Source organism: Saccostrea cucullata, unplaced genomic scaffold, assembly GCF_032062105.1.
Source record: "Saccostrea cucullata isolate Sc308-1 unplaced genomic scaffold, CSIRO_AGI_Scuc_v1 ctg2576, whole genome shotgun sequence".
In the NCBI taxonomy this organism is placed as follows: Eukaryota; Metazoa; Mollusca; class Bivalvia; order Ostreida; family Ostreidae; genus Saccostrea; species Saccostrea cuccullata.
Window position 1 is genome coordinate 1 of NW_026925891.1, and position 17,021 is coordinate 17,021.

Genomic DNA, 17,021 nt, shown 5'->3' on the forward strand with positions numbered 1-17,021 from the left:
AATAATTATTTTTGAGAAAAATAGCCTCAGTCTCACTCAGGATAACATCAGTTGCAACAGTATTAAAACTCAGGGCTACTCAGTATCAGCTCAGAGCCTCAGAACCACCTCAGTACCCCTCAGTACCTCCACAGTACCAGCAGAGTCAACCTCAGTACCTCTCAGTATGTCCTCAGTGTACACAGTAAAAACCTCAGTGCTACTCAGGACTTCATCAGTTACTCAGTACTGGGCTCAGTACAACTCAGGGTTTTCTCAGTACCACTCAGTACTTCCTCAGGGTTTTGTTGGATTTTCAGTGCTTTTTAGTTACAGTAGTGCTAGTGCTTTTAAAAGTCAAAAATTTAGACGATTTTCTTTTAATCTTTATTCAGCTCTAGGTAACATGATATTTGTTCCTAGTTACCTAGTATTCTCTATATATCGAAAATGACATTTAAATGCAAACATGATATGTTGTGTATAATTCTACTACTGTTATCGCCGAGATCAAAGTAAAGACCCTGACATTATTCGCCAATAAATCACGAACGTCATTAAAAAATTATCAGATCAGACACACGTATATATATATAAAACTTGATCAGTTTAAATGTACATTTGACCTAAGAATAAGAAACATACTTAGATCACATTGATGTGTCATCTTTTGTAATTTTAACACTGAATATTGCAGAAAGTAGCTGTTAAATGTAGGTTTCTACAGCGATTCGGGCTGTTTCACGGATCCGAAGCTAGGATAAGGCTGTCCGTAAAATATCAAACAGTTCAAAATGTAGTAACTTCTCTAAATAACATAGATTTGACGTCATAATAGAATATGACGTCAAGTAACTGCATACTTGAGCTGACATGATTGGGAAAGTGGCATAATTTTTACATGGCATGTAGATTTTTGGGGGGACTTGTTGTTTAACTTAAGTGTTTGAATTGTTTTCTATATTCTAGTGTGTTGTTATTATGTGAACATTTCAAATTTGAATATTCTTATTTCTTTTGCATGTCTGATATGCACTTATTCAAATAATAACAAAAATTACGTGTGAAACGCCCCCTTACACGTCCGTAGACAGAGTTAGAATTTATAAATCGTGTCTATATTGGACTGGCACAAGAGATAAACAGGGGCAAATTGAAGATATTTTATGTGAATCAACAAGAGATGTATGTCCTCTAACTCAGTATTGCTGGGGGATTGCGTGTATTTATCCTTTTTTTTTATGAATCGGGACGAAGAATGGTAAATACCCCTTCTTATGTTGGTAAGCTTAATTAAGTGTAAAATATTTTCTAAAACGAGTAAAAATTAAACCTGCCACCCAGCACTCTCCATGTACAAGAGATCACGATGAATTGATCTTTGTAACAAACTTCGCACAATACTTTTGTTTTGCACTTGTGCCTAAGCGATTTTTGCGCAACAATTAGGAATATCATAAATATCCGTCACGTGATAAACACAGTCATGTGACATCAAATAAATGCTTTTAAAAAAACTGACTAAACTATTTTTTCAAGTTGTCTGCAATTTCAAACAAGGATCGTACAATAAAATTAAAATCTAGCTCAGAATAAAAGGTATGTTTTCAAGGCATTGTAAGCCTTCGGACACCCTTATTATAACTGCGTCTCCCCACGCCATATATTAACTCCGTGATATCAGAGATAAAGTGCTAAAATAGGACACTGGATTTGCTATTGTATATTCCAAAAGATTAATCTATATCTATGGAAACGTATAACCGCCTCGTGTTGTTGTTTTAGAACGCGATATTATTATGTAAAAATATTGTCAAATACAATTACTTAAAGGTTTGGAGATTTAATTATGACAACAATCTGATGAATGATACTTTTCTGATATTATGTTTTAAACGACTTATACACTTTGATATATTTCCAAGTTGAATTCCTAATTGTCGCACTATAAAATAATGTGTAAACATTATGCCGTGTAAACATTATGCCGCTAAAATTAAATATCGCAGACATTAGTGCAATATAATAAATATGAATACTTCGCTTAGACAACTCGATTAAATCAAAGAGAAAAAAATCTACAAAATTTGAACGACATGTAACATCAGATTTTAAACTAGAAACAAAATTTTATTAGTGCAGTTTAAGCCCATGAAGGAGCAAAACAGATTTACAAACAAAAGAAGGAGGAGGATCCAATTGATAGAACAAAAATGATCTTACATATAATGAGAGCAATTGATAAAAACGTGTATAAGATATACACACATGTATTGCACATGTAATAATAATATTATCGTTAAAGACAAGAAACTGGGGAAAAAGTACATATATGCATATCAGAATATTCTCAATTAAAGTAGATTACCAAGGAATCTAATAAGTGATCTAAGGATGTCAGGGTCTTCATTAGCCATGAGACAATAAAATTGATTTTCATCTGATAGGAACTGAAAAGTTTTACATTTAATTTTACAAATATTTATTACTTCAAGTCTTTGTACATTAAGATGAGGACATGCATGTACAAGGATAAATTAATTTCATTCGAAATATATACGTATTGCAATGTCTGCTTTAAATAAAATAATTCAAATATTTATAGGATATCTAGCAGGCTCTTTCCTATATAAAAACTCTCATGAATGTTGCTTCAAAGACAGTCCCTATACATTTAATACTTGTCCACTATTCAAACTATGATAACGATATCTTTAATCTTGTTCTAAGTTTGGAGAACATATGCAGAATTATAAGTATTAAATATTTTTGTCTGATGTGATCTCATGCATTAAAAATGACCTGAAAATATTGTAAATTCAAAATTTCAAGAAAGTTTTATATTTTCTTTGATAATTCAATTGGAAAAAAATCTAGCGCGAGTCTGCACATACTCTATTTTCTTAACATGATGTGTAGAATGATAAAATGAATGAAATAATTTGCATTTTATCCTCTTTCTTTTTAAAGATAACACACAAGCTCATTAAATAGTGCTCTCTCAGACACATTTTTTCCTCCAACCATGGTTTGATTTATTTGGTAAAATCATATTAATGTTATAATTTATACCATCATATACATTTTATGGAGTTGCTCTTCGAGTACATTTAAAAAAGCATATACATAAAGAATTATAACACTGTAAAAACTGCAAATTTCTTTTTTGTTTATTCTAAGAAAAAGGCATTGCAATTACTGACAGCATGAAAGTTTTTTATTTAATAGATTTTTCTTTTTAAAAATCATTTTTTTTAAATAATCTATATCGGAGAATAAAAATCAGAAACGTAGCTACGGTTTTCAAGTAGTGTCCCGGGTCCTAAGAAAGACACACACTCAGAAAGAGAGAAAAGCATTTTCTAGATATGCACTACTGGCCTGCAAGTAGTGGTATAATGTTTTGATTTTTCTTATTTAAATCAGACATCGATGCAATGCAATACGTTATATAAATAAATTTGATGCTACAGGTCGTTCGAATTTCGCTGAATTTTCTTTCTGATTTACTCGAGTCGTCTACGCGAAGTCTTCATATATGTTACATTGCACTAATGTCTGCGATATTTAATTTTAGCGACTTAATTTTTATATATTATTTTAGTGAGACATTTAGGAATTCAATTTTGATATATCAAAGTATATAGGTCGTTTAAAACATATCAGAAAAGTATTATTCACCAGAAATTGTTGTCATTATTAAATCGCCAAACCGTGAAGTAATTGTATTTGACAACATTTTTATATTATAATATCGCGTTCTAAAACAACAACACGAGGCGTTTATACGTTTCAATTTATATATTAGCTACAAACAGATTCATATTTAATAAAAGGTTAATTTTAATGCGGCGAAAGCACAAGTCGTCTTCATTTTATTCACAGGAAAACAAACAAATTTACTCTTTGGTGCTAAATGGAACAAAGTTATTGCAGCATGGTGACCTAATTCGTGTCTCTTGCGGGTTTGTGAATGTAGCACATGGATCAGAATTCGGCGAATTAAGGAGTTTCCACCCTCACAATTTTATAGATTCAAAGTACTAAAACTGCATTTATTTTCATTTAATATACAGTGAAACCTGTCTTATCCGACATGCACTGGGAGACAAAATTTGTGTCGGAATAGACAGGCTGTCGGATTGCACAGTGTTAAAAACAAGGAAAATACTAAAATGGAGATGAAATTTAACGTCGGAATCCACAGTGTGTCGGATTATTCAGGTGTCGGATTAGACAGTTTTCACTGTACTTAAAACTTTCACCATATTATTTAAGATGCGAAACTTAAATAAACAGAAGTGTATGTCAACATAAATAATTGTACATTTTTTGTAAACAGTATTGAGAAAAATATGTAAAAACTGGTGAAAATGCATAATTCTGATGCTGAGTGTTCCTAAATACTTCCTACTTAAAAGATACTTTTGAATTGTGAATATCAGGGAAAATATTTTACAGTAAAGCAAATGCCTGAATAAAGAGACCTTAGAAGGAGTTATTGCCCTTGTCAACATTTTTTAAAGATTGAATAATTGATTAAATATAGAAAATATGCATTTTTTAAATTCTTTAACTAAACAATATTTATCATTACGCCTATTGTAAAACATTCTTCCAAGAGATATTTTTCTGTAAGGTATGAATTTAAACTAATTACAGTTTTTGCAAAAACCTATGACATCATAGGAGGGTGGAATTACCTTAACACTTTTTTTAGGTCACCGGAGTCACTCAGGTGACCTATTGCTTTCTGTTTTCGTCCGTCGTCGTCCGTCGTCCGTCGTACGTCGTTCGTCGTCAAACGAAAGTAAACTTTTGAACAATTTCAGCTTCTTCTCTGCAACCACTGAACCAATTTAAACCAAATTTGGCACAAAGCATCTACGGGTGAAGGGAAACAAAAATTGTGAGTGTCATGATCCCTGCCCCATAGGGCCTGGGGGTAGGGGCCAAAACCATCTAAATTAATGCATTCTTTAAAAATCTTCTTCTTTACACCTTGACATCAAGCAGTCAAACTGTTTGCATGATTGTAATCATCATTGAGTCCTTTACCAAAATTGTGAAATTCCTGGCCCTGGGGTCAGGGGTACTTGTGCTAGGGCGGGGCTAATAAGTATATATAAAAAATGCATTATTTCTTAGAAAATCCATTTCTCTGCTTCTGGGTATTAAATAAACTAACTAAGTACATAGTTATGATGAGCAAGAGTGCCTCTACCAAAATTTTGAATTTTATGGCCTCAGGGTCAGGGGTTCTGGTGTTAGGGCGAGGCTCCATTGATTATATAGAGAAAATACACGAATTCTTTGAAAATCTTTTTCTCTGCTCCTGGGTATTAAATAAGCTAATTTAAAAGTACAAAGTTATGATGAGCAAGAGTGCCTCTACCAAAATTGTGAATTTTATGGCCCTAGGGTCAGGGGTTTTGGTGTTGGGGGGAGGGGGCTCTATTGATTATATAGTGAAAATACATTATTTCTTTGAAAATCAATTTCTCTGCTTCTGTGTATTAAATAAACTAACTAAGTACATAGTTATGATCAGCAAGAGTGCCTCTACCAAAATTATAAATTTTATGGCCCGAGGGTCAGGGATTCTGGTGTTAGGGGAGGGGGCTGTGATGATTATATATGTATAGTGAAAAACATTAAATCTTTGAATATTTTCTACTTTGCTCCTAGGTTTTAAGCAGATGAACTACCTATTATTTATGAGCAAGGGACCTAATTTTCAAGAATTGTAGATTTCAAGGCCCCAGGGTCAGTTGTACCATAGAGGGGGGGGGGGGCTGTACTTATATACTGAAAATGAATTTTAAATGTGCTCCTTGGTATTAATCAAATATTTTTGAAAAGCAAGGATGCCTTTCCAAAAATTGTGCAACGTGTAGATCTAGGCCTAAGAGTTAAGGATTTATGTTTGGTAGCGGCACTACTGATTATTGCTGAATATTACTGATTTGTTGAAATGCATTTTTTCCCCTACCCTGCCTATGCGTATTAAGTAACCAAACTAAGGAACTGCTAAGTGTATAGTTATGATGACCAAATTGTTAATGCTATAGCATCTGGCTTAAAACATGGATCAAATTCAATCACTGGAAAGTTGTTGAATAATGCTCAGGTGACCTATAAGGCCCATGGGCCTCTTGTTATAATATGTTACACTAATAAATCGGAAAAAGTCTTGGATAAAACGTTTGCTATCATTATGCATTCTATAGACTTCAATGGGATTTATACTACATGAAAGCACTTCACCACGACGTCATCACGTGTCGTCTATAGATAGAAAAAAATGACTTTATTAAAAGTGAAAAGTTCAACACTACCCCGGAGATAAAAAAAATTGATTTGATATAATAATTGTGTAAAAGCATCTCTTTACCATGAAAAGTGCTGCTAGAATCCTACTGTCCTATCACAGAAATCGGGAGGCCCGGGTTCGATTCTCGATCGCGGCACTGCGTCATACCTAAGACGTAAACATAGGTAGTGACTGTTCCTTCGCCAAGCGCTCGGCACTAGAAGTGAAAGTCACGGGTCTTTCGGATATGGCCTTAAAAACGTAGGTCCCGTGTCACGGTAGGCGTTGGCACGATAAAGAACCCTCACTGCTCAATGGCCCTGAGTGCCGAGTATAGGTCTAAATTTGAAGCCCTTCACCGGCATCGGTGACGTCTCTATATGAGTGAAAAATTCTCAAGAGGGACGTTAAACAATATACAATCAATCAATCAATCCTATCACAGAAGGAATTATTCAACACTTTTGGGCGCCACCTTCCCAAAAGGTTTACATTTTGTTCATAAAATCGAAAAAATTGCATGCATGCCTGTTAACCACACGATTCTAGCAACACTTTCCGAAGTCAAAAGAATAGGAACTTTAGTTAAAAACAAAAATTAAGTTTCAAAGTGTGCAGCGTAGTGCTGAACATTTGCATCAGTTTTGTTACCAACGACAGAGGAATGACTGATCGGCAAGTAAGCAGTCTGTCTGCGTTTATTTTACGAAGAAACTGTAGAAATATATTAGTAAACCTCATTCATAAGCTTTATTCCCACATGTATCACGAATAGAATTCATTCTAAATGCTTTAAAACTCCGATTTTTTGTGTTTGTTTACATGAATTCTTGCTACGTTTCACTTTCACTCTGCTACTGACCGGTCACGGTAGCCTAGTGGAAGAGCGTTCGCTTCGTGATCGGGAGGCCCGAGTTCGATTCTCGGTCGCGGCGCTGCGTTTTACCTAAGACGTAAATAAAGGCAGTGGCTGTTCTTTCGCCAAGCGCTCGACACTAGAAGTGAAAGTCACGGGTTCGGATATGACCTTAAGAACGTAGGTCCCCTGTCACGATAGGCGCTGGCACGATAAAGAACTCTCACTGCTCAATGGCCCTGAGTGCCGAGTATAGATCTAAATTTGAAACCCTTCACATAAGGTGACGTCTTCATATGAGTAAAAAATTCTCAAGAGGGACGTTAAACAATATACAATCAATCAATCACTCTGCTACTGAATGATCAACAGTTATGACGACACGGGATTGGTATTTAATCCCTGTGATAAATACAGAGACCCAGAAAGGACAAAATTCCGTTTATGTTATGCCTATGCATATTTTGATTCATTTTTACGACCTCAAATCAATCTAAGATATCGATTATAAGAAATTGTTGTCTCTAAACTTCACGTCATATAGCTTACTATGACGTCATATCAACCTTAACATACCTGCGCTATATAGAAACGATTACTCGTTTTTCCCAGCTAGCACCTTGGCTTTTATCTTTCAAAAACATTTCTCGACCTCGGAGGTTATTTCTGCAACATTCACGATTTTAAAATACCATATCTATATTGGATTCCGAAACTTCACAAAAATCCTTACAAACAAAGATACGCAGCGGTTTACAGTAAATGTTCAACCAAGCCTATGTCTTTGCTCCTCACTAAGATATTAACAGTAGTAAAGGATAAACATCAGAGTATTGTGCAACAATATATTCAAGAAGTGGCGTAAATCAGATCTGAATTCTTAAAAATTGAAAGGAACTTTTGGACAATTTAAAATAACAAGATTGTACCAAATCAACAGCTTAAACACTTACGAATTTGTAACTTCATACACAACCATTCCACACGATGAACTAAAGTTTAGGTTTTTTGATATCATTGACAGCTGCTTTTTCAATAAAAATGGGACTCGTGAATTTACTTACCTGGTAATTGGTCATTTGCGAAATAACATTATTGAAACATTCTATTGTACACATAAGAACTCTTAATCCGAAGTTGGCATCAAAATGATGCCTAAGTTTCTCATTGACAATATCTATATGGGTCATGGAGACCTGGTCTGTCAATAACACATAGGGATTTCTATGGGTACCTTTCACTTTCAGTGGCTTTCAACTCAACATTTAGATATATCGACGACGCATTGGCAATTAACAATGGTAACAACTATTCCTAAGTAAGTAAATTCTATATATGTTCTTACGAGCTTGACATAAAAGACACTACATATTCTGACACATCTAGATCTGCTTCAGATTTGCTATTTTCCTTGAAAAAGACGTTTATGGTAATCTAACAACTAAGCTATATGACATGATGACTTTAACTTTACAATCGTTAACTTCCCTTACTTATGCAGTAATTTACCTTCATCATATGTATACGAAGTTTATATATACTGAAAGAAAAAAAAAGAAATGCACAAGAAAATAATGTGCAAAATTGTTTTGAATAATGACCGAAAGTTATGAAAATTTGTCAGCTGTGTATTTTGGTAACTTTGCACTAAATTTGCTGGTCAAAACTACTCAGCCATGAAATGTAAGGCGTCACGTAGGGAAAGTGAAAAAAGTGTAAAAAGCCAAAAGCAGGTGCGTGTTGATGCTGACATTTTTTTTATCACATTTTGTAGTGTCATACAATGCATTAGAGTGAAAGACATCATTTTTTGCATATTTGCATTCAGTATAAATTTCTTGTTATCATGGTATATGGCTGATGGAAGTTACATTGGGTCTAGTAATTGAATTGCATAAGTGATTAGAAAGGCACAATGTTCCTATGCATATTGTTTTCAGCATTTCAACCAAAACAATTTTTCGGTTGTCAGATCGAGAGTAACTTAAAAGGTTTTCAACCAACCATGACATAAACTTTCTGTTCTAATTTGGTCCACGAGCATTGCAATTTCAGGTCGATTTTACTCTCACTCGCGCACGTATGCGTCGTATGAATAATGTTTTAGCATGTTCACACTTGGAAAATGTAGCTAGCAGTTGTCGAGACCTTCTACAAACATTCACGTTTACCAAACCAGCTGAATACTGTACACTCTATCCTGTATTGTCAATTACCAATGGTAAATTCCATTCCTACGTCGATACGATATCTCCAGGAGAGCTTGAGATAAAAGATACCACAGACTCTGACACATCTGTTTCATACTTGTATATTTTAATTGAAAAAGACGTTATTTGTAACCTAACAACCAAGTTACATGATAAATGTGACGACTTGACTTTTCTATCGTCAGCTTCCCTTACTTGTGCAGCAATATACCTTCATTACCTGCATAGGGAGTGTATATATCTCAGTTGATTCGATACACAAGAACATGCTCTACGTATGAACAATTCCTAAAACGAGGTAAATTATTGACAAGCAAGTTAATGAAACAAGAATATCAGCAGTCTCATTAAAAATAATAATTTCGTACGTTCTATGGTTGATACAATGACCTTGTCAGCAAATACAATTTACCATTGAGTCAAAAACTGACTGACGTTTTTCACACCAATTGTTGTTCCATTATTTATATACCGAATTTTCCGTTATTTCAGGATCATGACAAATAGCACACGGCTGGTGTGACCGTTCAGCAGGGGATGCTCACTCCTCTCTGGCGCCTGATCCCACGGTTGATGTTTCGGAGGTCCGTGTTTGCTCAGTGTTTATTTTGTATTGTTTTATGAATTATGATATTGAATACTGTTCGTTATCTCTATATCCTCCTTAATCGAAAATTCATGGGATTCATTGGGGGTTTGGGTGGGTGTTGGCTTTTGAATAATACAGCTACTCTCAGCCATTAAGACTACTCTCGGAAGGGTTGAATAAAAATCCTATGAAAAAGATAAATGCTCTATTGAACTAAATGCACAGGAAAATCATGTCTGTTACTGCTGCACAAGGGAGATAATGAGAATTTTTTTTGGGAAGGGGAGGGGGGTGAACATATCAATTTCAATAACTGAAGGGATTATCCGTCAAAGTCACACACAATTCTGGTAAATTGTTGATCAAAGATGTATAAAAATGTATAACAATACTGGAAAACATATTCAATATATTGATTGATTGATTGATTGTATACTGTTAATCGTCCCTCTCCAGAATATTTCACTGATATGGAGACGTCACCATTGCCGGTGAAGGGCTGCAAATTTAGGCCTATGCTCGGAACTTACGGCCTTAATGCAGAGAAGGATCTTTATCGTGCCACACCTGCTGTGACATGGGGCCTCGGTTTATACGGTCCCATCCGAGGGACCGCCCCATTTAGCCTTTTACAATAAGCAAGGGGGTACTGAGAACCAATCCTAACCCGGATCCCCACGGGGCGACAACATTCGAAATAATAGTTTAATTTAACTCAAAAGTTTAATATGCGTTTCTGTTTCCTTTCAGTATATCTCAGCTGATTCTTAGCATGCTCTACATTATCGACGAGACACAACTTAACACCAAAGCGAACCCAAAGCGGAATCTGGGTTCGGTTCCCGGGTTCGCTCGGGGTGCGCTTTCAGAACTTTTGGGACCGCTTTTGGTGCGTTCCGGCTTCACTCCGCATTCGCTCGGGATCAGCTCTGAGTTCGCTAGATCAAATTCGGCATTTGCTTTATGGGACTGCGTTACGCACTGATGCGTGATGAGGACCCGATTTGATCTCGCCGCCCGTAGGCCCCGTCCCTTGTTAATTCTATTTAATTAATTATATTGTTGAATTGATAATTGTTGTTTTTGCGGCGATCGATAAATGTATACATTAGCATTATTGAGAACATTTATATTTTTTCCAAAATTCAACTGTACATTATTTTTGATTTCATTGACTTCTACTCTCTTGGAATTTCGATCCCGAGAAATTCCAAGTTATTTACAATAAAGCGCATTGAAGTAGTAAAATTTTTAGTAAAATTTTCCGTATGGATGAAACGTTCTGAGTCATGTTTTGAACGTCAATTATAACATAATGACACGTCCATACTTTAAGAAACGAGAAAGAAATATTCATGGTAATGTTTGAGGACACACCACTCTTCGCGACAAACAACATTACGTTACACTTAAATGGAGCTTTAAAAAAATAGAAGAAAGAATTAGAGACTCGCCGCTTCTGTAAAACTCAAATTGTAACGAATATGAACATATTTTTGAACTTATCATGTCTATTGAAGGAACCACAACACATGTTGCGGTCGAACACGCATTTATTCGGTGTTTATTTAGACCGTCAATTTGATATTTATATAGTTATAAAAAAAATCAAGGAAAAATCAAGACTAAAAATCATAAAAGTTAACTCTCTTCATTAGACTAGATTTAAATAATAAAGTCTGCTGATTTTTTGTTAAAGAACTATATGCGGTATATTGCATATATTTGCCCCCACAAAAGTCAAATTTTGAAAACTTCCTGAAATGTGCTGAATTCAATAAATTGTATGAGAAATATAAATTAACAGAAAATATTATAGTGTCAAAGCACTGTATTCACAATATTTGTTTTTATGAATTCACAAACTAGTCCGATTTTATATCCTTTATTCAGAAAGAGGACAAAATGGACAAAATTTCAACAATTTTAGCTTTGAAATTTATAGAGCGCAAGTTTGTTCAGGAACAATATTAACATATTTCATTGATATTATCATTCTACACATTATATCAAAATATTGATCCTGAACACACATGCGCTAGGTGATTTTTACTCAAAATATCGATGAAATATGTACATTTTTCTGTAAAATTCATTAAAAAAATGAAATTTACGTCATGTTTGTGACGTCACTACGTACATATGGCGTCATTACTTATGCAAATATTCAGTGCTTTGAAGTCAGAATATACCCCCCTGTTTAAGAACTAAATTAAATATCTCCATCAAAGTTTGATTTGGGTGGCAAATATTGGTTATTACCAAATAAAGTTTTTTCTATGAGTCGTCCACTCAATCTCGAACCCGAATTGTTTACTATAAGTCTGCAGCAGCTATTTTTTAAAATAATATTCAGGACTTTTAATGTTTTTATGCCACTGTGACACTAAGAGATCATTAATTTTGATAAGAGTTTTGAACAATTTAAAGGCTCATGTTAATTGAAATAATGGAAACAAATAATTGAATAATGGGTACGTACAAATTCATGTTCGGTTTTTATGAGATAATGAAATTTTACAATTTGTCAAAGACCCGTTATTTTTATTATCTCCTCTTTTTTCATTAAAAATTGTAATTATATTAATTATTATTTCCTTTTTAAGCATTGATTGATGTATTTACCCAAATTATATTTACCGATGGACTTTAAATAAATACTAAAAACATATGTAAGTAAATATTCATGTAACATTCTACGTTGAAAATTAAAATATATAATTTATTAAAAACTTTCATAAAAAATAAAGAAAATGAATATACATGTATTAATATAACATACAACCCGGAGTATTAGAATAAATGAATATAAAATATCTTAATTATCATTATAAATTTACACTGTACATTCATACACATTGCATCTATGTATAATGTTTGAATTTACTAGTATATCGAATAAAATCAACACGTTTATTTAATCTTTTATGGACGCCCTGATTGTTAAATCGCTAATTATGATTGACAGATCTGTTATAAAATACCGAACGCGCGTTCGATTTCTGGGACCGCTATTGAATTTGGGGTTCACTCTCTGTGTCCACTTTGGGTTTGCTCGGGGTCCACTACGGGTTCACTTGAGGTCCGCTCCGGGTTCGCTCCGGGTCAGCCCTAGCGGACCCCGACCGAACCCAGAGAGTGAACCTGGGGTGCGCTCCCTGTTCGCTTTCTGTTAGGTTGTGTCCGGTCGTTATTGTATGTAAGATCAACTTCTAAAACGAGGTAAACGAAACAGGAATTTCTGCAGTCTCGTTTAAGATAATCGTTTTGTAAGTTCTGTGGTCGATACAATGACCTTGTCAGCAAATAAAATTTATCATTGTGTCGAATTCTAACTGACATTTTTCATTCTTATTTCCAGTTAATTAATAATACACTGAATAGACGACGGTTTTTTTGCTATTTTCCGATCATGACAAGGAAAACACGGTGCGTGTGACCGGTCAGCAGGGGAAACACACTCCTTCTTGACACTGTGTTTATCCTCTGATGTTCTGTATGTCCGTGTTTGCTCACCTCCTATTTTGTATTGTTTTATGGACTTTGATCTTGAAAACTGTTCGTTATTTCAATAAGTTTCACTATCGCTATTTTGCATGAGAAATGTAAGAACAATCAAAAGCAGAATGACAAGTGCACATTGCACAGTAGTTAAAAAGATATACATGTACTGAGATATCATGCGTTAATATTTTTTCACTTAAAATTCTGTCCTTTGACCCTACATTTTAGACATTCTATTTGTTTCAACTCATTCCTGGTCACTATATACATGTGCAATGTAACAGACCAATTATGAATCAAACTGATTAACTAATACAGTGTAAAAATATATTTAAAACAGTGTTTTATTTTCCAAATTCTCTCCTCTTAACTACATAAAAGCCTTATGTCATTAGTTTTAGGTCATAATATCAAAAAGATATTATTCTGCATATGTTTAAAATATACTACCCAGTTAACGTTCTGACATCTCTCTCTCTCTCTCTCTCTCTCTCTCTCTCTCTCTCTCTCTCTCTCTCTCTCTCTCTTTCTCACACTCATTCTCTCTGAAAAAAGAAAATTCAGTGCACATCCATCCACCATAATATATGTAATAAATGAAAAAAATGAAAATTAAATATGTCCCTTTTCAGGATGCAAACTCATACTCGGGAAATGAATTTGATACGAATCCACCATCATTATTATACCCACTTGACCATTTCAGATACTATTTTTTCAAGGTTTTTTTTATGTGTATGACTATAGGCTCGTCAAATTCCAATCTGATCTAATTCGTGGTTTTAAAAAAGATATATAGATATTTCGCAAACTTTTTGACTACCCCTGGTACATGTATATATTATTACATCTGAACTTCCATCGAGATTTTCTACCATATGCAGGATAAGGACATTGAGATGAAAAAAAAAATATGCTCAAAGTACCCTTGATCACATTTTGTAGATATATTTGGATGCAACAAAAAAATGAGAAAAATATAGAAAATCGACAATATGTACGAAAACAAGAAGCAAATTTTAATTTTGGACAAACATTTACTTATTTGATTGATCTGGATGCTACACGACAGAATTTGGTGAATTTATACTTTTTTGTAATATGTAACATTGATTAATCGGAAAACTTATGGATAAAACTTTTTCTATCATCTATTCTATAGACTTCAGTGGGACTTACACTACGGGAAGAACTCAACAACAACATTATCGCGTGGCGTCTATAAAAAGAAAAAGATGCCTTAATGAAAAATGAAATGTTCAACAGTATGCTGGGAATAATTTCTATCTGTAATTACATGTATTGTTATGTAAAAAATTATATCTGTACCTTCATAAGTGCTGCTAAAATGCTACACTCCTATCACAGATTAAAGTTAATCAACACTTTCGGATGAAAACATACCAAAATGTTTGAATTTTGTACAAGATCAAAAACATTTCATCAAACCCCCTTGACCATTCGAATCGAACAACACCTATTTGATATAAACAAAAATTATGTATCAAAGTATGCATCGTAGTGTTGAACCTTTTGCCTTTTTCTGATATAAACGACAGAGGAAAGGCTGATCGGGAGGTAAAAAGCAATACTTGCTTTTATTGAACGAAGAAATCGTATCATTCTAAAAAGGGAATTTCGTTGTGCTTTCTTCATAAATATTTCTTCACTTTGGGCACTTATATTAGATTAAGAATAGTTATTAATTGTGCTTTATATATAAATATATCATATTAAAATTTTGTGATCAATATTTCCTTTTGATTTCCCTGTTGATTTTTGGCTCTAAAGTGAATATTTCCTGTTTCTATGGAAAGATATTTTGATATGTTTTAAAGTTTAAATTGAACTGTTGTACAACTAAATTAATTAACCGGAAGTTCAATTTTACACAAAAATTTATAGTCATTTTTGTCTAAAGCATTTTGAAGATATAATTACACAATGAATTTCTGTAGTAATGAATTTCTTAGAGGGATTTTGATAATTACAACAGCGCCTTTAGTTCTATCAGATTTGAAATGCACAGGGTATGTAATTTTTCTTTTACAAAATGTACATCGTTTGAACTTTAACTTAATATATCTAAAATGTACCAAATTGCAATGCATAGGAATTTAGCTTGATTTATTTTAATTTAAGTTGATTAATTCCCTTTATGTTACAGATTCAAAAAATGTTGCTCAGGATATTTTTGGAATGAAACTCTAAACGAATGCACGCGTAAGAGAAATTTTAAACATTTAAGGTTTGATTGAATTTATATTGTTTATGACAGTGCCTAATATCATATTTAATAAAATGCATCTATGTCTTTATTTGTTTAAAACTTAGGTTGTCAGGTAGGCTATTATGCAAAGAATTGCAGATTACGGTGCCCATACCCCAGTTTCGGAGAGGAATGTCAGAATGAGTGCAAATGCAGAGAGGACTTGTGTGATTTTGCTTTTGGATGTGTATTACTCCAAGGTATGTGTAGTTTATTACTGTTGTTTATTATTACGAAAATTATTTGAGCTTTTTCTTATCAGTTTGTTTTTCATTTTATGGTGACAAAAATGATCTGTCATATTGACCTCATTTATTGCACAAAATTGATTTATTATTAACAGGTATTGCTTCATCCCAAGCTTCCATAATATTACGGAATACTTCAGCCGATAATTCAACTCTGATACCGTTTTTGGAAGAGACTAGTAGTACCTTATATAAATGGTTATTTATAGCAACTCTTGTGCTTTGCATTTTCCTTGGAATGTGTGTTTTTATTTTAGTTCTGAATCATTACTGCAAGAAACCCGTTCATCATGGAGTATATCAAGACATTTTCATAGACAGAACTAATGAGATGCAGAATGTTTACGAATCTTGTAATTAGGATGGAAGTTGTATCCCAGAATTTGTGGAAAATACACAAATCGGTTTAAAGAATTTTCTGATATTCCATTTTTCTTTTTAAATCCGAAAAGTTTCTTGGATGTGTCTTTAACTCACCGTTAACAAAGTGGTTAGTAAAATCTGCAACCTGTCACCTATAAAAACAGGAAATATTGCGATTATTTGAAGTTCTTGTAGCAGTATTACATGAGCTTAAAATCCTTATACTTCACATTGCCCTTACTCCTCTTAAAGCCCCCACCCCTTTATCATAATGACTTTTGTGAGCATTCATGTAAGAAATGGTCACTGTCTGTCGCTGATGTAAAACATTTTACAATGTGTTCCTCCTCTGCAAAACCACTGGATCAGTTCAATCAAACTTCGAACAAAGTATACTTCGGTAAAGGAATGTCAGGATTTTCAAGTACTAAACCCTATTTCAATTGTAGATAATTAAGAAAAAGAAAAAAAAAAGACTGGTTGACGACTTTTCAAGAACCATTTGGACAGAAAATATGAAAGAGATGTGAAAGTTTCCTGACACAATGTACATTCAAGTTTCATCAAATCATGACCCCCGGAGTCACATTGTGTAATAAAGATTTTTTTTTTTGCAGAAACACCTAATTATAAAAACATTACTACAGTGTACTATTAAAATTTTCAATTTATATGGAAGCATACTTAAGC

At 33.8% G+C, this 17,021-nt stretch overlaps 1 long non-coding RNA gene across 1 annotated transcript; it reads left to right on the forward strand.

The window, feature by feature from the left end:
• The first annotated feature begins 14,619 nt into the window (after positions 1 to 14,619).
• On the forward strand, positions 14,620 to 16,342 carry LOC134269944 (uncharacterized). Its single transcript, XR_009992684.1, has 4 exons — positions 14,620 to 14,740; positions 15,619 to 15,674; positions 15,786 to 15,920; positions 16,064 to 16,342. It is a non-coding gene; the product is annotated as an uncharacterized LOC134269944 (long non-coding RNA).
• Positions 16,343 to 17,021: the final 679 nt, after the last annotated feature.